Source organism: Pogona vitticeps, chromosome 5, assembly GCF_051106095.1.
Source record: "Pogona vitticeps strain Pit_001003342236 chromosome 5, PviZW2.1, whole genome shotgun sequence".
NCBI classification, from domain to species: domain Eukaryota; kingdom Metazoa; phylum Chordata; class Lepidosauria; order Squamata; family Agamidae; genus Pogona; species Pogona vitticeps.
This window is the reverse complement of record NC_135787.1, coordinates 151,025,983-151,051,940: the sequence shown is the minus strand read 5'-3', so window position 1 is coordinate 151,051,940 and position 25,958 is coordinate 151,025,983. Positions and strand designations below refer to the sequence as shown.

The 25,958-nt window shown below is 39.0% G+C and overlaps 1 long non-coding RNA gene across 2 annotated transcripts; it reads right to left on the bottom strand.

Annotated features, from left to right (window-relative positions):
• Positions 1–97: 97 nt before the first annotated feature.
• On the bottom strand, positions 98–25,369 carry LOC140707706 (uncharacterized). 2 transcript variants are annotated; one of them, XR_012087890.2, is made up of 4 exons: positions 19,716–25,369; positions 19,219–19,291; positions 9,770–9,877; positions 98–8,944 (listed from the first exon to the last, which is right to left on the bottom strand). It is a non-coding gene; the product is annotated as an uncharacterized LOC140707706 (long non-coding RNA). The 2 variants fall into 2 exon arrangements; XR_013537106.1 differs by having other exon boundaries at positions 98–9,877.
• Between the last annotated feature and the right edge of the window lie 589 nt (positions 25,370–25,958).

Genomic DNA, 25,958 nt, shown 5'->3' with positions numbered 1-25,958 from the left:
GAGAACTCCTGGAAAATAATAATGGCTCTTAAAAAATAAAAAAAAAGCTAGCACGACCCCATAATAATAAGCCCACATGCATTCCAGAATTGAAAAATACAGGCGTGTATTTGAAAGAATTTTCCACATAGAGAAGATGAAGACAATAGAATAGCATCCTACGAGGTTCTTGCCGTTAGGTTATTGTAGGGTGCCTCTTGCACATTAGTTTGGCTACAATGTGTGTGTGCTACAACAAACAAATGTAAAATACAACATAGGGCATAAAACTTGGTAATCAAAAGGCACACAAAAAGACAACAACTCAGAATACCTCAAAACTAAAATAATGTATTTTAAATACAGTACTAAATATATAAAAGGGGTTGTTTATTTACTACTTAATTTTCTTCTTTCCTTTCCAACTGGCAAGTGCTCTTGTGGAACTTTGCCTTGCAAATCATGTTTAAAAGTAAGTAAAATAACAGCAACAGCAGGTGCTATGAACCACCCAGAGTGTGTGTGCACTGTAGGGTGGTAGACAAGCTGAAATAAATAAATAAATAAATAAATAAATAAATAAATAAATAAATAAATAAATAAATAAATAAATAAATAAATAAAAAGTGGCCAATTCAGTATTAAAATGTTAAAATATTAAAATGAGAAGCCATTAAACCATGGGCCTCTCACAAGAAAAGACTGTTTGGGATGACTTCCCCCCCCACTTCAGGCTTTTCTTCCATTTTATGTTAGCCATCTGCAATGAAAGTGTTTCTTCAAGTGGCGCAGCAGGAGGCGCACCATCCTACAAGAGCGCTAGGAACCCAGCTGTGTGCCAGAAGCTTTCACCAAGTCACTCCTCCCCTCAATTATTATTTAACACAATCATTTCCAGATTCACCCTGCATTAAGTGCAGTGGGGCCTTTTCCCAGCCATGCTTGAAGTGCTTTTATGCAGCCTGCTTTTGAATATAATCGCGCGCACACCCCTTTTGCTTCCAGGTAGCTCTAGTGGTTTCATTGTGCCATCGTCAATTCTAATTTCACAAGTGGAGGTGTGAGAAATTGTTTGTGTAAAATGCTAAAGCGCCTAGGAAGGGCCTTATTCAGCCCTCAGGAGACTGCAGTGATTTCTTGAGAGCTCTTCAGTATTCAACTCAGCTTGGATCCTTTCAAGGAGAAAGGCGGGGTAAAAATATTTTAAATAAAATAAAATAAAATAAACTCAAAAACTTAGCCTACCTCTAAGTTCTCCTAACCGATGTATAAAGCTTTTAAGCAATGTCTTAATGTACACACACACACACACACACCCCAAATCAACAACAAATAAACTTTTATTTAATCAGCACACTTACTGGTATTGCTTTTCTACGGAATGCTGAAGGCAATGCCCAATAAAAGGTAAAAGAGCAATGGCCAAAAGGGATAGATATAAGTTTGCAGCTACAGAAAACCAAGCAAAGCAACAAATGATTAAGAAAATTTTGTGTCCATCTAACATTACAATCCAAACTCAAAGATATGGCAGCTATAATGAGTTTGGAATAGGCAGAGGCCTATCATACTGGAATAACTCCCTTGTACTGGTGTATCTGCCACAAGTGAACCTGCCAGCACAATTGTAGTGGCTAAGGTTAACTGGTAGAGGTGCCAAAACTGAGTGGGGAAGGGGAGGGAGCAGGGTTATGCCAGATTGAAACCTCTCTCAGCCCACACTCACAACCACTGTGCCAGGACAATGTAATGCCAAGGGTCAGAGCAGTCCCAAGTAATTTCCTACATCCATAAGCTGGGACAGCATTGAATACAGAACAGTTTTCCACCTTTCTTGATTATCAAATTCTCAATTTATGGGGGGAAATATAATAACTGACTTTCTGTGTTGCCCATCTGAATATGCAGTTATCTGTTGCACCCTACTCACACTGAATTTGATAAAATTTTTGTATTCCTTTTTTTTAGTAATATGGCACATCCACTTCATCTTGGCCTCTCTTTATATTTTATTTATTTTCCTCTCTTTCTTTGCTATGTTTCTCCAGAGATACACAAACACCTGAGAAACCATCCGTTCTGTTTCACGTGATTTATGTCACAATCCATTTGTAAGTTTTTAAGGCACCATATATGCTAAGGCTTCCAGTGAGGATTGTAAGTTTCAGGGAGTTTCATATGAAAGGAGGCAGTCTGGTAGAAGGCGGACCTTCACATTGACATGCCTCACATGCATGCAATGTCTCTTCATTAACACTCCCACAGTTTTTAAAAACCCCGGGCAGCAGCTTCCACAGAGCTCTAGACAGCATAGCAAATGGCCAGGGATTATGGGAGTTGCAATCCAACAGCAGCTGGAAGACCATGTGTTTTTCTATTCCTGATTTATGCAGGAATATGCTATTCTGTCCAATGTCCTTCAGTTTTTAAACTTCACTGAACAGAACATACAGCGTCTTTTCAAAAGAATACATGAACACAGAGCAGCAGTTAAAATTGAAAAAGAAGAAATCAGACCTTTTACGTATTTTTTAAAATACGGTTAAAATGCCCAAGCCTACAGAATTTGAATTCGCTGACTAACTCTCTCTCACACTGCACCCCGTGACATAGTGGTTTAACTGTACAGTAGTACTACAGTCAAGCCTATGCTGAGTTTGATCCCAACAGGTTCAGGTAGCTCTTTCAAGGCTGACTCAGCATTTCATCTTTCTGAAGTTGGTAAAACAAGTGCCCAGCTCACTGTGGGGTAAAATGTGGTTTGCATAACTATGTCGTAAACTACCCAGAAGGTACTGTAGAACTATGGGGTGGTATATAAGCTGAAACAACAATAACAACAATTTACATAAAAAGTATGTACTGCTGTTTCTTTCGATTTCTGTTGCAGGAACTCTGTCATTCCTTGGACTGTTTGGTACATTCCTGTTTCAGTGCCAGAGCAATTATTTGCACTTGATGCATTTTTATTTACTTACTTAGAATGTTTCTCTCTCACTTCTCAATATAATTTGAAGCCATTCTGAAAATGATTTAGAGAGTGAAATTAGAGTGAAAACATCCTGAGATATCTTGTACTCTAGAGTTTCCATTGCCTTTCGTTTTCTGTATCACTGTCTCAGTTTTGGTCTTTGGTCTTTGCTTTCCATGCATCTGCTGTCAGAGCAAACAAACACCAACTAGCTGAGGGTGGGGAAATCTTAAAGTACAGAACAAGCTTACTTTTTCTGTGCATCCCACCAAAATTCTCTTGACTTGTTTGTTTAAACTCCACACACACACCCATGATATGTACGAATGATCATATTTCCAATATGGCAATTGTGAAGGCCATATTGCCTCATGTATAGGGACAGACATGTAAGTTTTTCCATCCTCACTCAGAAGCTGGACACACTGATGTACTTACACTGATGTAAGCTTAACTTACATCATAAGTAAACAGTTAACAAATCTTAACATTTGTTTGTTTATTTATTATTAAGTCTGTGGAAGAACAGATGAAGTAAGTTAGTTCCATTTACTTTTCCACAGAATCTCTTTCACCAAAAAAGACATATTTCTGCATAATATAAAGAACAGCATGTGCAAAAGAGCGAAGGGTTTGAAAACTAACTTTTTCTTATTCATTTGATTAAAATAGATGACAAGCATGCTGTGAATCCGACTAAGAGATACTTTAGCAGTTAATCATAACACATTAAATTATTCAGGAGGTTGAGGTTTTGATGTGCAGTAATTATAAGGTATAAGGGTAAATCATTTAGGAGTTTATACGTATCACTGAGTAATCAGTTTCAATATCACTTTTGTTCTTTGGAATAAATAGTCTCTGATACCAGAAGAGAACAAGAGTTGGGGTGGTTAGAACAACACATACTAATAATAGTAATTGTGAAGAGATGAGCTAAAAACTATTCAGGAAGTACTGTTGTTCTATCTGGTTTGTTTTTTTAAAGGCACCTCTGGATGTGGTGACATGGAAATCCTGAATCACAATGGACAAAAAAAATATGGAAATCAGTTTGCCAAATAAAAAATTAAGCTATCTTTGTAGTACAATAGTAGATATAAGATGAATCAATTACAAGTTCAGTAAGCAGGGCAAGTTAGTAGAGCCTTTCAAATAAAGATGTTACTGATTTTATTAACAATCCCTGTAGGGATCACACTCCTGTGTCAGAAACAGTTGAGTTTCTTTTAGTAGTTGTGTACTAAACAACTATGCTAAGTTTTATTTTACTCCAACTTTACGTTGTTGTTTTTTAAAAAACCTCAAATCCTTTGCATCCCAAATACAATGAAATGGCTGAAACCCTGTTCTTCAGATGCATATATGTAACATGAAGGTGCAGAAGCAGTACTAAAATTTGTAGCAGGGCAGAAGAAATATCCACAAAAAGAAGTGACCATGGTGCATAACAGTTGTGCCATACAGCATGTGATTAATTATTCAACTGTGACATGATCCATACAACTACAATATGAACCACACTAATAACTGCAATGCTGACTGCCTGGACATAACCCCTGGCACATTACCCCAAGTGTAAATTTATGTTACGCTAACTTGAACAGGATTTCAATCAATATGTGGATTTTGGTAATAACGTATCAAAAAAGAAGAAAGAAACAAAAGAAACATGCCATTACATGAAATTCTTACCCACCTCTACTCCTGGCTTAGACTTTAGTTGTACCAGAAGTCCAAACTGATGCCCTGGACTTTATATAAGTTCCAAGATCTGCTGTTTTTCTTCAGACTGTGCAGTTTATTACTGCTGCATATCACCAAATAGTTGACTTTCCCACCTGCCCACAAACCTGAGACTCAAGGCGATTTTAAAGCAGAGGCCATAAATTGGCCTACCACTTTCCGGAGATGGTTCCATCTTCATAAGGCTGCCTAAAGATCATGTAATGTGTTGAACAATAGCAGTTTTATAGTCTGTCTTATTGTTTTACAAATGGATGTTATCTATGCACCATATACATAAGTGAGTTGTAAATTATATGGCATTTCATGTTTAATATTTGGTATATTTGTCAATGTAAAATGCTTAAGTGCAAGAGAGAAATAAGATGCAAAATTTAAGACAATAAAATATAACTGACACAGACAACCTTAAGTTACTATTTAAAAAAAAGAGAATATCTCTAAAATGTGTGGATCACCAGCAAGCAATGTGTTTGCTATTCATTTAGTATTTGCCACCAAAACAAAGATGCAACCCTGTGTACAATTTATTGAGAGTAAGTCCCAATGAAAGCATTTGGAGCTTAATCTGAGTGACTATGCATAAGGTTGTTTTTGCCTGTAAACAAGTAGAGTTGATTTATTATAATAAAAACATTTCTTCATTGATTCATAAAGCGATCATTTAGACCTATATCTGAACACATTTTTTCTCCTGAAATCCACTCATTTATATGGTTCAAATTAAATCATGTATTTATGGACTGTATTTGGGTTTTAATTTTACTCTTCTTGAATTTCATTGAACTGATCAAGATAAGGGATTTGTTTCTGAAACTTTATGCATGCAAAGCATATCCTTTACTATGCTTTTGTAACTGCTCCAATGATGAATTATAGATCTACAAGCTGCCTATTCATTTAAAGAAAAATATCAAGTAAAGGGAGGAGATCCACTTTGCATTCCTGGAGCCTCTCTTTAAATCACAGAGGGATTCATAAGCTTGAGGTTGCTCAGAAGCAATCATTTGCAGACATCTTCAGAGGTTTTGCAGCTGGCTTATAGCCACAATGCCATATATGTAAAAATGTGCTTGTTCTCAGGGGGGATCACCATCATGGCATTTCTTCATTCCTGCATGATTTACTCTGAAATAAGAAACCGTTGTGTCCAAAGCAAATCTATTCCACAATAATAAAATCTGCATTTATGTCATTTAACTTCCTTGTTTCCCAGGGTCCCCACGAAGAACATATATTGCACAAGCTTCTTTTTCTACAAGGAAAACAATTACAATGAAAGAGGAGTTCAGAAAGAATCTCTATACGAAATAAGTCATGAAAAGGCTTATTTCAAGGAAGCACCAGTTCCTGATTTGATCAGTCAGTGGAGCCAGAGGATTGCAACTACTTCTTTTAGAGAAGTAGCTAAAAAGAAGAAGAAGAAGGAAGTCATGCTGCTCAAGATCCTTCCCGGTTCTGGACATTCCTCTTTTCTTGCCTAGGACTTTTGAGTTGTTTGCAAAAAGCCACAACTAAGTGGTGAAGCACATGCTTTGCATATGTAACGTCTAGGAGACACTCTGGTAGCTTTGAATTAAAAACAAGCAAACCAAATCAGACAGAGTTAGGCAGCAATATCCTTCCTCCTGTAATTCTGGAAAGCCACCGTCAAAAAGTGTAGACATTATTCTGCTAGCTGCAGCATCAGCATTAACCCGCTATAAGAAAACATCATATGACTAAAAATGTAAAATTGCAGGTTGAAAAGTAGAGTCTCAAATGCATATAACAAGCCGAAATCTAACAAATCTACAAAACCACGTGATGATTGAGTCTTGATTGTGGGGTCTCACCCACCTCTAAACAATGTTTTAGAAGTTAGGGGGAACACTGAGCTAAGAAAAGCCCTATAGTGCAACTCCAATAACCCCATAGTCAACAGAATATTTTTTACAGGATTATCAATCAAATATTGACTGGATTATTGCCTCATTACACAGGTACAATTCTGTTGGCATACATTTCAGTGGTGAATTGCCTCAAAAACCCTGGAAAGGGTTGCTGTACATCAGATGACACATTATTATTAAAAATTTAGTTTAGCAATTTTTTGTTGTCCACTGAGCACGTGGCCAGAGAGTGAGATGGGGCTACAGTAGACTGTGCTGGAAAGAGTTTATGTTGCTGTGGGAAATGTTTAAAATGACACTTTAAAGTGATCCTTCCACCAACATGCAATCTGGTCCCAATCACTTCAGTCCAGCTCTAGAAAAAAGGTCCAGATTGGGCACAGAGTAGGGTCAGCTGGTTAACAAGCTTGTGTACATCATTGGATTGCCAGAAAATAAATCGAACTAGAGTGTGTGAGACACTCCAAAAAGTGAGCTAAATCACCCACAGTTATGTGATGAGTGTGATAGCAAATGTGTATATTAGCTTCTTAAATTGCAGCAATTCACTGCTGAAAAGTTATGCCAACAGAGATACACCAGCAGATTTAGATAAAGGAATTCTGACCAATGGACTTTATCTGTCAGGTTAGAAATCTCTTGTTTTGCTTTCCCTCATCCATTAATCAGCACATCAAAATAAAGTTAAGACATAAGAAATGTTTCCAGAAGCCAAAATAGAAACAACTATCTTCCACAAACAACCATCAAATTAGGAAGTGGTACTTCCTAATCTTAGTCCTAAACTTTTGATACGTCTTCCTCTAATAATTCTTTGCTTCTGCTTTGTCAAGATGGATATTTCATTATACCTTTGAAGCACAAGGTGAAATATGTTAGTCTCGCAGTGAATTCTTTAATTTCATAGATCATGAATGAAATAAACACAAACCAGATGTTCGTATAGTTTTCTCTAATATATACAATTCCCATAATGTCATGCATTTTGTACATTATTTTCAAAAATATATTCAGTTTTTGTTCAGTTTCACCTCAAACACATTTCTGTTTTCCGAAACTAAGGATGGCCCAAGTTGCTGCCTGAGGTAAAGGACAAGCTGGAACCCTGTCCCCAATTCCAGACACAGCAATTGGCTGCACTGGAGCCTTAATCTTATTTTCATATTCATGATGAAGCAGCGCTTTCTGCCACATCAGAGTTCAACAGGACAGCTCAGTGCTTAGAAGGCTGAATAGCATCCACATGCATACTATAGCACCTCACCACCACTCCCTGCTCCAATGTGTATGCCACATGCAGCACCCTGCCTCACTCTGCCTAATGGATGGGCCAGCTGTGTTTTAAATTGTGGATAAATAAACTTGTCAGAGTGCTAACTCAAGCAGCTAAATTCAATGACTCGAATTTGCCATCCTATTGTATGCATGGATTTCCCATAATTCAGGCCTTGGCATTTTACTTTATAAGAGTTCATAAGATATGCCTTTGCAAACATTATAATGCAATAACTTATACTTAAATCTCATTTTTACTTTAGTCTGACACCTTTTGATCTTAACATGCTAAAACAGAGACATGGTTTAAGCATAAATTAAATGTGCATTGATCTTATAAATGAAAAGTGCATAATTTTGATCTTGAATCAGGGGAGGTCATGTTTAACCATTGTACTGCAATGTTCCCTCAGCTGTTTTTTTCCCCTTCAAGGAGAAAGTTATGTGCTGTCCCTTTTCAATTTGCAGGAGGGAAGCATCTGGGTCAAGATGTCTGCACAGATGTAAAGAAAATGAATACTTCTACAGCCCCATGACTTCTTATTCACAACTACTTCCAAAGTCTGCTTTCTACTTTATTTCTCAAAAACAAAACAAAAACCCTGTGGAGGCAAGTTGCATGCATCTGCACATATTATCTTTATATATATATTATATTATACAAAGAAAAAGAGTTGAAGAAGGTGACCTGGAATTGGAATTAAATATAATTATATGAAAGGATATTCCACATGTCAAAATTTCTACAGAGGTATAAAGGAGATTGTAGGACATGGTCTCGGTTTTGTGCAGGTGGGGAGAAAAAGAAGCTCTGTGTATGGTGTGTATATCACATCCTGTCTTTCATCATTTCTTGGCAGATACATTATCCAGTAAATAAAAAGGCTTCAGCAACAATTGAAATCTGTTTCTTGTCATCTCAATTCCCACTGAAAGCAGTGAGTTATCATGTTGTCCATCACTCATATATTTTCACTGGGACAGAACAGATAAATGTTCCCTCATGAGGCAGATGTTAAAAGATGGCTTCATTCCATTGCGAATTTGTAGCCAGATTTGTATGTTTTGCTTCTTCCGTCTTCTGAATTTTAGCCCATGAGAGAAAACATGAAGAACTATGATATAATAGTTAGCTTTCAGAGATGTATCCGTTTTTTCAAACCATAAGCACTAAATAATCCGCGGACTCTGTGTCCCCTTCCTGCCCCTCATAGCGGAAGTACAGTCCCTGCATCCATCTTTTCACACTGCACAATTTTAAATTTCCCTTGTAAGGAAGTTGCTGCAGATGCTTGAACATTCTAGTTCTCCCTTTCTGAATGTTTTCTGGCCTGTATTTATATGACTGTAACTCAGTTAAAGTAAAAAAAAAATGTAAGTGAAATAAAAGAAATATATCAAATATGGAGGAAAGACATTGACTTATGAAGGCTGGAATAATAAAGAGACATGAAGAGAGAAAGAGGTACAGCGGTGCCTCACTAGACAGTTACCCCACATGACAGTTTTTTCGCTAGACATTGACTTTTTGCGATCACTATAGTGATTCGCAAAAGAGTGATTCCTATGGGGGAATTTCACTGGTCAATGTTTGGTCCCTGCTTCACAAACTGATTTTCGCTAGATGACGATTTTGACAGCTCCCTCCATGCTAAACAGCGATTTCAGTGGAACGGATTATCATCATCTAGCAAGGCACCACTGTGTAGGTAAAGCTTTTGCAAGAATCAGTACTTGCTATAGGCATATCTTATGTGCTGGCCACAGATACTATTGTTCCCGGTGTTTTTCAGTGGTATCTGTCTTGTGACAAATGGGATGCCGGATAAAACAGAGGTCTTTCTTTGCAATATGCTATCTATGAATCCTACATTAATTAAGGCCAATCCTGTGTAAAATCACAGACCTTGTTTCTGCACAGTCTGATTCTCTCCAGTTCTCATCTTGAAGGCTGAAATATCTCAGCTGGAAGAAGTTGGTAAGAATGTTTCCTTCCTGTTGTAGAGAAGTACCCCTAGAAAACAAATGTCAATTTTTGAGCTACCTGAGAGATATGGATGAAGTGATTATAAGGACTCCATGGAGTCACCTCACCTTGTTCATGGAGAGAAACACACATATGAAATACTTGCCTCTACTTGGGACACACTGGTCAAGGCACAGGGAGACTGTTGTTGTTGTTGTTGTTGTTGTTGTTGTTGTTGTTGTTGTTGTTGTTGTTGTTGTTGTTGTTGTTGTTGTGTTGTTGTTGTTGTTGTTGTTGTTGTTGTTGTTGTTGTTGTTATGTGCTGTCAAGTCATCTTTGACTTACAGCAACCCTATGAATGAGCATCCTCCAAATGTACCGTCCTGAACTGCCCTGCTCAGCTTTTGCAAACTCAGGCCTAGGGAGTCAGTCAATCCTGTACGTATTTGGTTTTCCTCTTTTCCAGCTGCATTCCATGTTTCCCAGCATTATTGGCTTTTCCAGAGCATCCAGTCTTTTCATAACGCTCTCAAAGTAGAACAGTCACAGTATCCATATTTTTGCCTCCAGAGATAGTTTAGGCTTCATTTGATTCAGGACCCATTTGTCTGTCTTTCTGGCAATCCAGCACCATATTTCAAATGAATCATTTTTTTTCCTGTCAACTTTCTTAACTGTCCACCTTCTACATCCATACGTGGCAATCGGAAATAGGCGAGTGTGGGTGATCTTCGTCTTGGGTCTTTGGTGAAACATCCTTACATTTGATGATATTTTTAAGTTTCTTCATTGCTGCCTTTACAAGTCTCAGTCTTCTTCTCTTGGCTGCATTCTCCATTTGGATTGATGATCAAATCATCGTATACAAAATCTCTAACTTTTTCAGTTTCTTCACTGGCAACATTAAAGTTGATTAGTTCTTCTGTAGTCATGACTTTTTTTATCTCCTTAACATTCAACTGCAATCCCGCTTTGACACTTTATTATTTCACTTTCACTAGACTGTATGTGCTGTAAATAGAACAGGTGGAAAGCAGTGGGTAGAGTATCCACCAGATGGCCTGTGTCTTTCAAGCCAGAGAGAAGTCATCATCCCATGTGAACAGAATAATCCCTGACTGTAAGCCATGTTGTCTAAGAATAGTGGGAGGTATATTCCAAAACATCTGGATGCCATCATATTACCTATTTTGGCATAGGAGAATGCAACATAGTGTGTGATCAGATGGTGAGAAAGATTTGTGACTAACTGTACCGGAAAGAGTTGCTTTAGTGGGAGTGATCTCCCGTAAAATTACCCTTCCATTCTTTGGGGAATTACTCCAGTCCCCAAAAATAGTAGCCCTACTGCTGGACCAAAAAGGTCTCATTTGGACATGGATCAAGATCAGGCATGATTGCTGGGAAATAGCTTGCAGCAGACTGTGCTACAAGGAATCCAAAATGCAAGCTATATGCTTATGTGACCATATCCATAATCCAGTTGGAGGAGAAATACAGACCTGTTCCACTTTCTCAAATACTCATCCAAAGAACATGCAGGCACCCAAATATTTGATATATAGTAACAAGGAGGAAGATGCCAGAACCAAAGCTAACATAAATTGTACCCTTGGCCTTGGCTTATGAAATGCTGCTGACTTTTCTGCCGGCACACAGACTGGCCCATCATATCAGCAAATACTGTGCTCTCAACACGATCCTCCAGTATTTGCTCAGCTTGTGTAGGCAGCATTGCTTTTTAATTATTATTTCAAGAGAAGGAATGCATGTTCTAATGTAGTTTGCTCACAGATTATCTACGAACCTAGGGAAACATTCTCATGATTTTAATGAAGTGCAGCTTCAGTGCAAGAATTTGAAGAAGAAAAGAAGATGCAAAAATAAATGCTTCTCAGACAAAAAATAAACTGCACAGCTTATCAAACAGACATCTCCAGTCTGGCTCACATTCATTTCATAGTGATTGCTTTCAACCCTTCCCCCCGCATCGCCAGTTGTCACAGAAGCTGAGCAAATGATCTGCAGTGGCTTTTGACCTGGTAATTTTCTGATCAATAGGCATATTGAGACATAGGCAAAAATACGGCAAATGAGATATATCTGACACCTCATCTTAGCAAAAGAGAGAGAGAGAGAGAGAGAGAGAGAGAGTACTTGGAAATTACGAAGGAATGAGAATCATGAAGACTCCCCAGTGTGATAGCTAGAAAGTAAGTAACTATTACTACAGAGAGTTTGAGAAGAGTTAGCTGCGATAATTTGTGCAAGCATATCAGGCAAAGACAAATAATAAAAATAAAAAGTAAAAAAGACAAAAACATTGCACCTTAAAGACTAATTGCCATATTATATTGTGAACTTTTGTGAACTAGTTGTCTGAGGAAGTGGACGAGTCCATGAAAGCTCAAATTAAAATATAGCGGTTAGCCTTACTTTTATTTTTAGTTTTATTTTGGTTTTGCCTGATATGTTACTGTTGATGTCTATTAGCTTAAAGATTAGGTTACAGTTTGTTGCAATTCTGCAGTTGTTTTACAAATAGTTTGTGATATACAGTTATGGTACTACAGAACGCTCCTGCTTGTGCCTCTACTGCAGATCACATCCTGACACTCTTTTATCATCAGAAACATGCATTTTCAAGTGTAATCATATCCCACAAGAAAAGTAATAGGCAATGAGACAATGGCTTTTGACAGGTACAGAATCACACAGTCCTCAAGCCTCCATCAAGACACTATATCTTTTAACTCTCTCTTAAAAATTAAACATGGGATTAGACTCTGCTAATGCAAAGATTTAAGAGGTTTTAAAAAAGATATCCACAGATTGTAGCTTGTATCTTATGTGATGCTCATCTATCTAGGTCTGCTGAAATTTCACATAGTCGTAGAACAATGCAGTTGGAAGGGGCTTATAAGACCATTGAGGCCAATCACATACTCCATGCAGAAATCCAAGTCAAAGTGTATTCTGGCAGGTGGTTATCTAACTGTTTCCTGAATGTCTCCAGTTCTGTACTGGAGTACTCACCACCTCTCTTTGTATACGGTACACCACTTTCTTCAGTTTTTCACTATTTTATCTCAGTCTAAATTACAATTGATTTCTTCCTTTAAGCAGGAAAAATCAATTTCCCATTATATTTGTTAATCGATCATGGCTCAAGTTAAATAGTGCTCAGTATTGAAAGTAAAGCAGTTAATAATTATTTAGCACATTAGATAGTGAATACAGGAAAATGTGTATAAGTCGGTACGCATGTGTATATGTTGTTGTTTAGTCGTTAAGTTGTGTCTGACTCTTCGTGACCCCATGGACCAGAGCACATCAGGCCCTCCTTTCTTCCACTACCTCCCGGAGTTGGGTCAAATTCATGCTGGTAGCTTCAATGACACTGTCCAACCATCTTGTCGTCTGTCATCCCTTTCTCCTCTTTCCTTCACACTTTCCCAACATCAGGGTCTTTTCCAAGGAGTCTTCTCATGAGATGGCCAAAGTATTCGAGCCTCAGCTTCAGGATCTGTCCTTCCAGTGAGCACTCAGGGTTGATTTCCAACAGGGTTGTGTATATGTAGGTATGTATATAGACATACATGCACTGTTCAATATGATGTACCATAGAAAAAGTCAATCTTAATTTGATATGTCCAGCAAACATACCCCAAATGAGTGTATGTCAGTTTGAGTGATCTTAATCTGTCTTGAGAAAGAATCAAAGTGTAACCCTAATCTTTTCAGTTTAATTACATCACTGCAGAAAGCAATATATATTAACCATATGACTTTGCCAAATATGGAAATATACTGTATGTCCAAACATATTTAGTCTTCTGTTACCAGCATAATTGTCATTTTGTCAAAGTTAACTATACTTCCACCTTTGGATGTTTGTTTGTTTGTTTGTTTGTTTGTTTGTTTGTTTGTTTGTTTGTTTGTTTGTTTGTTTGTTTGTTTGTTTTTATTTATTTATTTATTTATTTATTTATTTATTTATTTATTTATTTATTTATTTATTTATTTATTTATTTATTAAATTTGTGTACTGCTCCACTAGTGCAATTGCACTATTCTGGTTGGTTTGTAACGTGGTGAAAAAATACAACAAATCATAAGATAAAAACACACAGACAATAACACACAAATACAATTCAAGCAGAATGATGCATGAGAATGATACTAAAGTGTGATGGGAATAGATCAGACCTATGGAAGGAGAGGGTTAAATATGGCATGAGTTCAGGTGAGACCAAGAGGAAGCTATTCATGACCTAGGACCCCAGAGAGTACAGCTTGGAGAGAGGGTCTCAACCCCATGGAGCCTCAATTGTGGGGTTCCACAGGGGTCGATCATCTCTTCAATGCTGTTTAACATCTACATGAGGCTGCTGGGGGGGTCATCAGGGGGTGTGGAGCCTCGTGTCACCAGTATGCTGATGACACACAGCTCTACATCTCCTTCTCATCTTCCTCAGTGGATGCCGTTCTGTTCCTTCAGTGCTGCCTGGAGACTGTACTGGAATGGATGCAGTCAAATGGGTTGAGGCTGAATCCGGACAAGACGAAGGTCTTGAGGGTGGGTGATCCTTCCGTCAGCGGCATAGGCAACTCCCTTTCTTTCGGGGGGACGACCCTTGCCGCAAAGAATGAGGTTCGCAGCTTGGGGGTACATCTGGACCCGGCGCTTACCATGGAAACCCAGGTGGCATCCGTGGTCCGCTCCGCCTATTTTCATCTATGGCAGATTGCCCAGCTGCGCCCATATCTTGATTGGGGGGCCCTCACTACTCTAGTACATGCACTCATAATCTCGAGATTAGACCATTATAACGCACTCTACGTGGGGCTGCCTTTGAGGCTGATGCGGAAATTACAGATGGTCCAGAATGCGGCAGCCAGGCTACTGAGTGGGGTGAGAGAACACCAACACATCTCCCCCACCCTGGCTGCTTTGCACTGGTTGCCCATCCATTTCCACGTCGACTTCAAAGTGGTAATGATTACTTATAAAGCCCTAAACGGTTTGGAACCTCAATATTTGGCAGACCGTCTTCTCCCACCCAGATCTACCCGAATCACCCGACATAGCCAGCAGGGGCGGCTGAGGGGTCTGACGCCGAGAGAGGCTCGGAAAGAAAAAACTAGAAACTGGGCCATCTTGGCGGTGGCCCCTCGGCTGTGGAACACCCTTCCAACAGAAATTCGGCTGGCACCCTCGCTGGGTGTTTTTAAAAGACTGTTAAAAACTTGGCTATTTAGGCAGGCCTTCCCTCCAGTCAGCTAACTCTTTTCATTTCTTTTTTCTTATCTTATCCCAACCTAGTATCCTTTCTTAATTAATTGTTTTAATTAATATAGAAATTGTATTTTATGACTATATATATATTTTATATAGATCTATTTTATGTTGTAAGCCGCCCGAGTAGACATGGTCTAGAGGGGTATAAATTTAATAAATAAATAAATAAATAAATAAATAAATAAATAAATAAATAAATAAATAAATAAATAAATAAATAAATAAATAAATAAATAAATAAATAAATAAATAAATAAATAAATAAATAAATAAAATAGGACAACTTACAAGCCATTTTTAATGTTTTTTTAAAAAACATGCTTTAGCTCACATGAATGATAGAGATTTAGTTTAGTAGAAACCTCACCTATGAGAAAACACCCTAAAAGTTTTGTAAATCTTTATTAAGTTGGTAAGAATTTTCCTCCTGCTTGTTACTTTTTAGACTACAATTCCCAGAATCCCCCAGCTGCCGTAGCCAACCCCATTTAGCTGGAAGACTCTTGTCAAAAAAGTAATTATTCCATGGATTCAGTTTTGAGTGTTAGATTAAGCATCTTTCAGTCTCGAGATACTATAATAATGTGCTCTGAATCGAGGACATGGAACAGCATCTATTGTGGCTGAGAAGGCCAATTCAAGAGTGATATTCCCCTTCCATAAATACAATCTGTCCCCTATCCAGTTCCCTGATTTTGCTGGTTTTGGGACTGCCTCTTTGCCTTGGCCTGCTGAACAAGTGTCAAGGTTTCCCATCTGTTGAGGTCCATTCCTAAGGCCTTCAGATCCTGCTTGTAGATATCCTTGTATCGCAGCTGTGGTCTCCCTTTGGTGCAATTTCCCTGCACTAATTGTCCATACAGGAGATCTTTTGGAATCTGACCATCAGCCATTCTCACGACATGCCCAAGCCAACATAGATGTCGCTGTTTCAGTAATGTATACATGCTAAAAATGCCAGGTCATTCTAGGACTATTCTATTTGGAACTTTGTCCTACCAGGTGATACCAAAAATGTGTCCAAGACAATGCATATGAAACATGTTCAGCTTCCTCTGCTGCTGTGCACAAAGGGTCCAGGACTCACTGCAGTGCAGGAGTGTACTCAGGACACAGGCTCTATAGACCTGGACCTTGGTATATGCCATCAGCTTCTTATTAAGCCATACTCTCTTCGTGAGTCTAGAGTGCATGGTAGCTGCTTTGCCAATGCATTTATCCAGCTCAACATCTAGGGAGAGAGTTTCAGAGATCATTGGGCCAAGGTACACAAAGTCATGAACAACCTCCAATTCTTGTGTTGAGATGGTAATAGAGGGAGGTGAGTCCACGCCCTGGCCAATGACTTGTGTTTTCTTCAGGCTGATTGTCAATCCAAAATCTTGGTAGGCCTTGCTAAAATGATTCATGAGTTGTTGGATGTCTTCAGCAGAATGGGCAACAACAGCTGCATCATTGGCGAAGAGGAAGACCCACATGCATTTCAGCTGGACTTTGGTCTTTGTTCTCAACTAATGAAGATTAGAGAGACTAAAGAGCTTTCCATCTGATCTAGTCCAGAGATAGACACTTTCTGTTGCAGTTCCAAAAGTGAAAAAGATCCCAAACGGTCATCACAGCCCTGTTTCACTCTGCTTTGGATGTCAAAAGGATCTGATCTTGAGCCATCAAAAACTGCAGTGCCCTTCATTTCCTCGTGCCGGAACCTGATGATGTTAAGGAGGTGGACATCCAATATTGGGAAATATTTTAAAAAGGCCATTCCTGTTCTGAGAGTTATAGTGAGAAAAAAGTAACTCACCCAAACTCTGGGTTATGGGTCTACTACACTGAAGGCTCTCATAAGCTAGGCCCTTAGGAGGTTCATTGATGCAGAGCAAATCTGCCTCAAGATGCTCCATGGGGGAAGAGAGATACTGTAATCACAAGGTTAATGCAACATTATAATCCATTTGCTTTACCTATGACGTAAATCATGGCAAGAGCCTTGCGGAAAGTTAACTTAACTTTTCACTGCATAAAAGGTTAATATAGCAAAACAGCAGCTTCAAATTTTCATGAGATGCCAAAGAATTTGATTGCCCCATTAATCACACTTTTACACTTTGTCACATTCCAGTATAAAATATTGATTGATGGCACTCTCAATCATTCATGTTCCATTCTGCTAGTCAAGGGTCCATATGAACCTTTTGTAGACTAAATGACCTCCATGCTCTCACTCAGTGCTAGAAGTAACCTTTCTAAGTCATTGTCAGGGCAGGCTCCCAGGGCAATATGAAGGCAGTTTTAGTGCTGCTTTGCCTGTTGAGTACATGGAGAGAATCTAAGGCCTGGAATGTCAATCTGTCACCCGTGTCACAAGCAGTACACATATTTTACGTATTTTCACAGTTAAGAAGGGAATGGATGTTATGACAAGGAGAAGCCTCCCTCTTAATTTTTGTGGAGAAAAAATTTGGAAAAGTAGAAAAAGAGATTTTTTCAGTATCCCTTAACAGAATAATTAGCTGAGCTAAGAAGAAAGAACCAGCTATTCATGGGGTGGGGAACTTCTTTCCCTTCTGATATTTTGGACTACAATGCCCAGAGTTCTTTTCATTGGACCTTGGATGGCGCTGATGGACACTGTAGGTTACCTGCAGGTTAAACGTTTATCTACCCAAGTCTTTTTCAAGATCTAAACACCTGTTACTAGCTTATCAGGGTAGACCTCCAGATCTTAAACTACATTTCTGTTGTTCCTCACCATTGGACTGATAGGACTTGCAGTCCAACAACATCTGGAGGACCAGCTCTAAACTTATGAATCCACACTATACCACATGGGGTTCCTGGTTGATTTTTCCTTCAAGTGAAATCAGACACTTCGTAATTTACACATGGCTTTTACCAAATACTTAATAATTGTACTGGAATCTAGACATGTCAGTATCATTCCATATTTAAAGAGTAGATGTTTGTTATATGTATGCTGGTATAGTCTGCAAAAAACCAGTCAAGAATAGATGGAAGTCACAGGTCAATAAATGGCGGGGATCCCAGATCTCCACAGGATTTATATGTAAGTTTTTCAGACATGGAAATTACATCCACAGTTTACATATTTCCTACAGGAAATTCTGTCTGTCTTTAATTGATGAAACAAGATGACGTAGCCTTAAAAATTTTGGGAGTGAATCCGTTTAATAACTATCACCAGACCGCTTAGAAATACAAGTCTGCAATTAATAAATCCAGCCCAAATCTTATTTGGGTTCATACAGTCACATTTATTTATGGTAAGCAAATTTAAAATAGAATGCAACAAATCCCCAACAGAGGAGCTTACAGGATGAAATACTATGCTTTGTGGGGAAAACAGACAAACCTGTTTCCCTCTCAACATGAGCCACCTTGCTAGAACCAAGAAGGTGAATACCACAAGTGTGATCAGCTAAAGTTTTATGATACATAGCACAGAGTACTGTCATGGACAAGAGAAAAAAGATCTAGAAGAGGGAGACAGAAACAACAAGAAACTGTTGGAACCATTCAAACAATCCATCTTCCTCAGCCATTACCATTAGCACATGCATACACAATCTATAACCACTTGATTTCCAAAGCTGGTCCACATATCTCAGCATACATTTGAATGAATTGTCTGTGTTCAGAATAGGGATGTGAATCTTTATGAGAATGAGGAAACATAAAACTATTATCATCCTACAGGTGGAATAGGCATTTTATCAATAAGAGATGATGAGGAAATTAGTTTACTTTGTTTATTTTGTTTGCAGAAAGATAGCAAAAATGTTCAACTAATACTTAATGCAAAATAATATTTCAACACAAGTTAACACAAATTATGCAAAATTATGACAGCTGCTGGTTTGTTGCTGCATCAGAAACCTTTTAAGGCTTAGAAACATCTTCAGGGTTATTTTATCTATTTCTAAATAACCAGCCAGTCCTGTTGTGGTTGCTTAGTATGTCTACTTTGCTTCTCTAAGTAAATGGACAAAAGTTTTGCAGAGACAGTCAGTTTGCACAAATTACAGAAACACTGACAAGAAAAAAATAGGACTCTTTGTCTCATTTTTACCTGGAGGCAAGAGGTTTTGGAGGCAGGGGCTTGAAAATCCTTTGTTGAGGTTATCTCAGGAAATCAGTACAGCCTAAATCAGCAAGAAAGAAAATTTAGTGAGTATTCCCTAATTAAGAGAGAAAACTTGCCTAGAGCAGAAATGACCAGAGGTATAATTTCATTTTGGTTTAAAGTGAATCTTTTCTTCAAGGCTGAGCATCTTTCAGAAAAATCTCATCAGATCTGGTCAAGTTGCCTCAGAAACCTACACTCTTACTAAATCAAGAGGAGCTCAATCTGGATATAATGTTGAGACTTTGGTCTGGATGTATTCTTGTACAATTTCCAGGAGGGAGAAACAGGGATTTGATCAGAGTTTTTCTAGAAGAGTGTTTCGACTGATAGAACAAATAAAAGGAAAATTATAAGTCAATTATAGAAAACTATCCAGATGGGAGAGGGTGAAGGTATGAGAGAACGAGGAAGGGGGGACAGACAAGCTTCCAATAGTTTACCTGAAGGCAGCTATATGGTGATGCTTCGACATATGGCAGGCAGCAGGGAAGGAAGTGAGCAGTAGCTGTAAGAGCTCATAAAGAAATGAGAGAGGAAAAGATTTACCAATCATTTCTCAAGCACTGTCAGGAGGCATGAAATCAAAGGCTGGAAGAACAGATGTCACAAGCTGCAGTACAAATTTTGTGGGGTAGGAATGTGGGATGCAGAGATACAAGGACAGACTCTGGTCCAGAACAAGCTGGAAGTGACTGTTAGCAAAACCACTTTGTAAGAGCACAAAGCCAGTCAAAAATGGGGGCATCCCAGGAATCTATCCAGGAGCAAAGAAAGAGAATAAGAGGGGATAAGCACCCCATGGTTCCATTTTCCTCTCCATAACATGGTTTTCTAAGAGATACATGTCTTAACAATCAGATTTCAAATTACCTGTTGTCCTGTTAGTCAATCAAATATAAAAGACCAAGGTTTTGGTATCAGCTGATATGTCTGGGGATTGCTATGTTTCCAAGTAAAGAGATAATTCTCAGGCAGAACAGCACTGGGAGGAGATGAAAGGTTGATTTTTATGTGCAATCTAGCCTTTAAATCTGCATTGGTTCAGTGTAAAGGTGTTTATATGACATACCATAATCCGGCAGAGAGAGATGGACGTGGAAGAGAGCAGGTGGATGCATTAGAGCAGTGGTCCCCAACCTTGGGCCTCCAGATGTTCTTGGACTACAACTCCCAGAAGCCTTCACCACCACCTCTGCTGGCCAGGATTTCTGGGAGTTGAAGTCCAAGAACATCTGGAGGCCCAAGGTTGGGGACCACTGCATTAGAGCCTATCATGCCATTTAGAGCAATGCATGGAATAGAATCCCATTCTTGCAGCTCCTCAGTTGTCTTCTTGAATGAGCCCTGGTAGCAATGCTCAGACCTAAGAGGCTTTCTGTGTTAAACATAAACATACCTAAGCAGATATAAGCCATACATTACAAAGCATATAGGCATATGTATTCTCAAAGGCTTTCACGGCCAGGATCTATTTATTTATTTTATTTATTAAATTTCTATCCCACCCTTTCAGACAAAGTCTGCTCCGGGCGGGTTCCATTAAACATTGTAAACTGAAACAGTCAAAAACAATTCAAAACAATAGTGATTAGTAAAGCTTAGTAATGCTCAAAATGGGAAAACAGAACATTATAATAAAAATAAAGTCAAGTATTGACAGGAGGGAAGGCCTGCCTAAACAGCCAAGTTTTAAATTTCCTACTCCAGTCCTCTGAAGATGCCGGCCACAGAGACTGGTGAAATGTCAGGAAGAACAATCTTCAGAACACGACCAAAGAGCCCGAAAAACCCACAACAACCATCACATAGTCAGGGTAAATATTGATTTTGAGACACAGGCGCAGAATAAGAGCAGGTATAAAACACAGGCTTAGAAGCTATAAACTCAATATTACTCTCATCAACATTAAAGGGATACTTCACGGGTTATTTAATAGATGGAAAAGTATCCTTGCTATTGATTTTAATTTTAAGATACTAGGAGGGAGGGTCTGTGTCCTGAGAGCAACCTGGATATAATGGAGACAAAAAAAGAGAACCAGAAAGTAGAACCATCAGACAGGATAATTGTTTGTACTGTGCTCTGAAAAATGACTGCAGACATGATTTGTGTGAAGATACTACAACAGGGACTGGTGCAAACTGAAAAAACTGTTAACCACAGGTGGACAGAGCCCCTCTTGTTAGAATACATTGTCTGTAACTAGGGAGGGAGCTAATCATTAGGCTCCTGATTCCAGAACAATTAGGTTTAATTAAGTGATGTCAGTATAGTCATGGAGGTAGGATCTGAAAGGAGGTAAAGCTATGAACCAAGTAGTCTCAATGTTTTACCTTTTGCTCAAGCCACCTTCTCAGAATGGAAGGCTGCTCATTTACTTGAACTTGTAAATGCTCTGCCCTTCTTTGGTACGAGCCTTTACTTTGTACAATGTATTGCCTTACTTCTGTTCTTTTAAATAAACTTCTACAAATTAACTGGACTCCCTACATGTCACCAGTACTGTAGCTGCACCCTAAATGGGATATTGCATTGGGGTGGGGAGCTCCATGTTTCCTTCCACAGTTCTGTGACGCTATGTGACAACCACAACTAGCCTCAAAGGCTGGCTACATTCTCTAAGTATATATGTTAGCATTGCTGGCTTATACCCAATTATTATTTTTCCCTTTCCTCTCCTCTTTCTGACTTTTCTGTTGTTAACATTTATGTTACAACTTTCTTAGAGCACACGTATCTCACCCTGTAAATAGCAACTCTCACTAATAATGTGGGGTTCCTTCAAAAATTGGAAGTGAACTCTTTCTTGAGAATAATTGTGTGTCATCAAGTAATTTCTGACCTATGGCAATGATCACAGGGTTTTCTAGGTATAAAGTATTCAGAGGCAGTTTACCAGCCCTTCCTTCTGATGGTACTCTGGGATCATGCAGCTGGCCTGAAGCCACCCCAATGGCAGAGTGCTTAAGCAAATCAGCCCCACCCAGGTCAGATGATTTCATCTGTCCTGTCTCCCAGTAGGCACAGTGAGGATTTAAACTCCTGGTCTCTGGCCTGGAACAATGTGCCCCAACCCACTAAGTCATATGCTTTCTTCTGCAAAATCACCCAGACATTTTTCTTATGCCCTAAATTGTTTAGGATCAATTTAGCAGGTGTGACACATACATTTAGTTAGTTAGTTAGTTAGTTAGTTAGTTAGTTAGTTAGTTAGTTAGTTAGTTAGTTACACAATAAACCCCCTTTTAAACGTTTGTGGACTGTATGAGCTACATAAATTAATTTTTTTCTTCCACTAGCCAAGAATATTTATACTGAAGAGATATATCACATACACTGCAGTGCAATTCAATATGTGCCTACTCGGACGTAAGTCTCACTGAGATCAGAATGACTCATTCTATATAAGTAAATCTAGCATTGCAGCCTCAGGGTTAAATTAAACAAATCCAAAAAAGGTTCCTCAGAAATTATTATTGCAATGCTCTTAAATGTTTGAAGAGATAATGCAACAGCATGCAGTTCATTATCATTACATTAAATTTAATTAGAAAATGGAGGCACTGAAAAATGTGAACATGCTAATTTAATCACATTCAAAGTGTTGTGCATTTATATTGGTTATATATGCATCCATGTTACCTTTGGATAGTCACTTGAAAATAATTCTTAATTAAAACTCTGAACCTGCCCAACTTGAGTAGCACTGTAACTCTATGCACTTTTAAAATTAATTTTATGAAGTTTTATGAAATTACCAGTCCTTCCAATGAAAAAGTTTTTCACAGGAAAATGTAACAGGAAAAGTCACTCTTCGCCCTGAAAAATAAGGATGGGCAATTTATATAACCTTCCAGATGTTGTTGGACTGTAACTTCCAAAACTCCTCACTATTAATTATGCTAGAACTCATGGGAGTTGTACGCCCAACATGCAGTTGCCCACTCCCGGTCGAAACAGTTTTAGACCAATAGTTACTCATTGGTATCCAATGTAATGCAGTTGATAAAGTGACAGACTAGGAATAAATCTGGCGATCTCAGTTTGAATCCCAATTGGAAACTATGAAAACTTACTAGGAGATTTGGCGGAACTAATGAAACCATTCTTTAATGGTTTCATCAGCCCTATTACAATAGTTGCTGGCCATCAAGTCAATTCTAAAGAACTGTGACCTTACCAGTATTTTATAGGTATGGAGTACTCAGATGTGATCCAGATTCCCTTCTTCTGGAGGCACCCTGGAACTATGCAGCTTGCTCAAGGCAACACAAGCTGGCTCTTTCCCACAGAAGGCACAGTGTGGAATCACACTCCACAGCCAGAATCTTAATTCACTGAGCTATTCAGCCCTATTAGGATAACTATAAGCTGGTTCCAATTTGATTGTTTGCAATACACACACACACACACACACACACACACACACACACACACACACACACACACACACACACACACACACACACACACACACACACACACACACACACACACACACACACACACACAAAAGAGAGAGTTGTTATTCACTAATGGCAAACAAGTGCTTGAGATTAAATTATGTGATTTTGAATGGTAGAATGATGTGCAGAAATCTGCTCTCAGAATAATTCTGTTGTGTATTTCCCAAAATAAGTTTTAATTAACAAAACAAAGGAGGATACTGTAAGTTATTGTTAGTGATCCAGCTTGGAAACTGGCTAGGATATCCTGTCTGTTCTCAATTTTTTCCAGACTTCACATTTAAACAATTAACAGTATCCACCAGTTATGGATAACTGGATTCCATCCATGTCTCCATACCAGAGAGCTTGTAAATGTTACTACTTTGGCCTCCATCTCTCAGAATCTACTTCTCAGCCATGCTGGTTGTAGAATTCTGGGAATTGTAGTCCAAAACAAGAAAAAAAAAACTCAGCTCCATACAAACACCTACAGAAGATAGCCATCGAGGATGGAAACCTAAGAATGATCCTCCTAACCCAGAAAATAGGTGTGGGGTGGAAGGGAAGAGGAACAGAAAATAATTTATTGTGGTGGAAATTGTTTCCTTGTAGCCTTCTGTCTCCAACCTTAGACATGCTTTTCTGCTACCGGCTTGCTATATATCCCAAGCATATGGTATATATCCTCTCACACCCTGTGGAGAATGATAGTTTGAGCCATTCCTTCACATTTTAAGACCTGTTAACTGTATAAATAAACAATACCTACATCAAGCCAGGCCATTTTAAAATTAAGCTTGCTAGGCTGGCTGGATCTGATGGGATTTGTATTCTAGCAATAACTGGAGAGCCTCACAATCCCTATTTCTGGCCAAAGGAGCTATCAACTGCAGATATTGGGGCTAGTTTTCAGAAATCATCAGGGGCAGAAACGATTCAGTTGGATATACTGAATCAGCAGTATTTTAATGTATGACACGGGTGAGAATACTGGTATAGCAATATTAATGATTATATAATAGTTATTTACTATATTATTCACATATTTAAGGGCATCTTTATACAGTGGTGCCCTGACTTACAAACTTAATCCATCCAAGAAGATGTTCGTAAATCATGTTGAAATGCATGGAAATGGGATTAATCCGTTCCAGCATTAAAAAAAAACAACAACATAAAAATAAAAATAAACAGAGCAACTCCTACACTGGGACTGCAAAAAAAAAAACATAAATCCAAAAACAAAACAACACAGCACAGAAACATAACCATCCCCCAGTCCAAACCCACCCTCCAAAACCCATCTAGAACAGTTTTTTAAAAAAGGAAAAAGCAGCACCTTACCAGTCCAAAGCCTCCTCAGCCTCCCGGGCTTCCACCGATGCAGTGACATCCGCCACTGCCCAGACTGGGCTCTGCCACCACTGCCTGGCCAGGATGGGTCCTCCCTTCCCGACCGGGCTCTTGCTCCCAGCACTGGGTTGATCCTTGCTACTTGCGAGCAGTGCAGACTGACCCAGCATCGGGAGGCAGGAGCCCAGAAAATTCAAATGGTCTCCCGGCCAGGCTCAACCTCCCAGTACTCAGACACCACCACTGGCGGCAGGAGATGAGCGGCCAGAGGGAGCACCCCTGCCAGGCTCAGCCTCCCAGCGCTCAGACATTGCCGCGCCACCGCTGCTGGGAGGCGAGCAGCCAGAGGGAACACCCCGGCCAGGCTCAGCCTCCTGGTGCTCGGACACTGCTGCCACCACCGCATCCCTTTCCCTAACCGTTGAGGTGAAAGAGCTACAAAGAAGCAGCCTCTTCGCCACCAACGGTTTGAATTTTCCACCCTTTTCCCCTGCCTTTTTTGATTCGTAAGTCAAAGCTCAGTTAGCAAGTCAAAGCAAAATTTTGCGGACGGAGCTGTTCATAACTCAAAATGTTCATAGGTCAAGGTGTCTGTAAGTCAAGGCACCATCGTACTGAAAAATGAATGCATTCTTAGTTGAGGCAATGAAAATCTTCAGTAAAAAGGCATTGTGGATAGATACACATGCTGTGCTGGTTATGATTATAAAGGAATCCCAAACCAAAAGATCTAATAATATTAAATTGATTATGTCTTATTCCAAACTGAAGAGTATTAGCTACATAAACAATAAAATACATTCTTACAGTAAAAATCGAACATTTGAAAAGCTAGGTTTGTGGCGGGTGGGGTATTCCATTCAATATGAATCCATGACAAA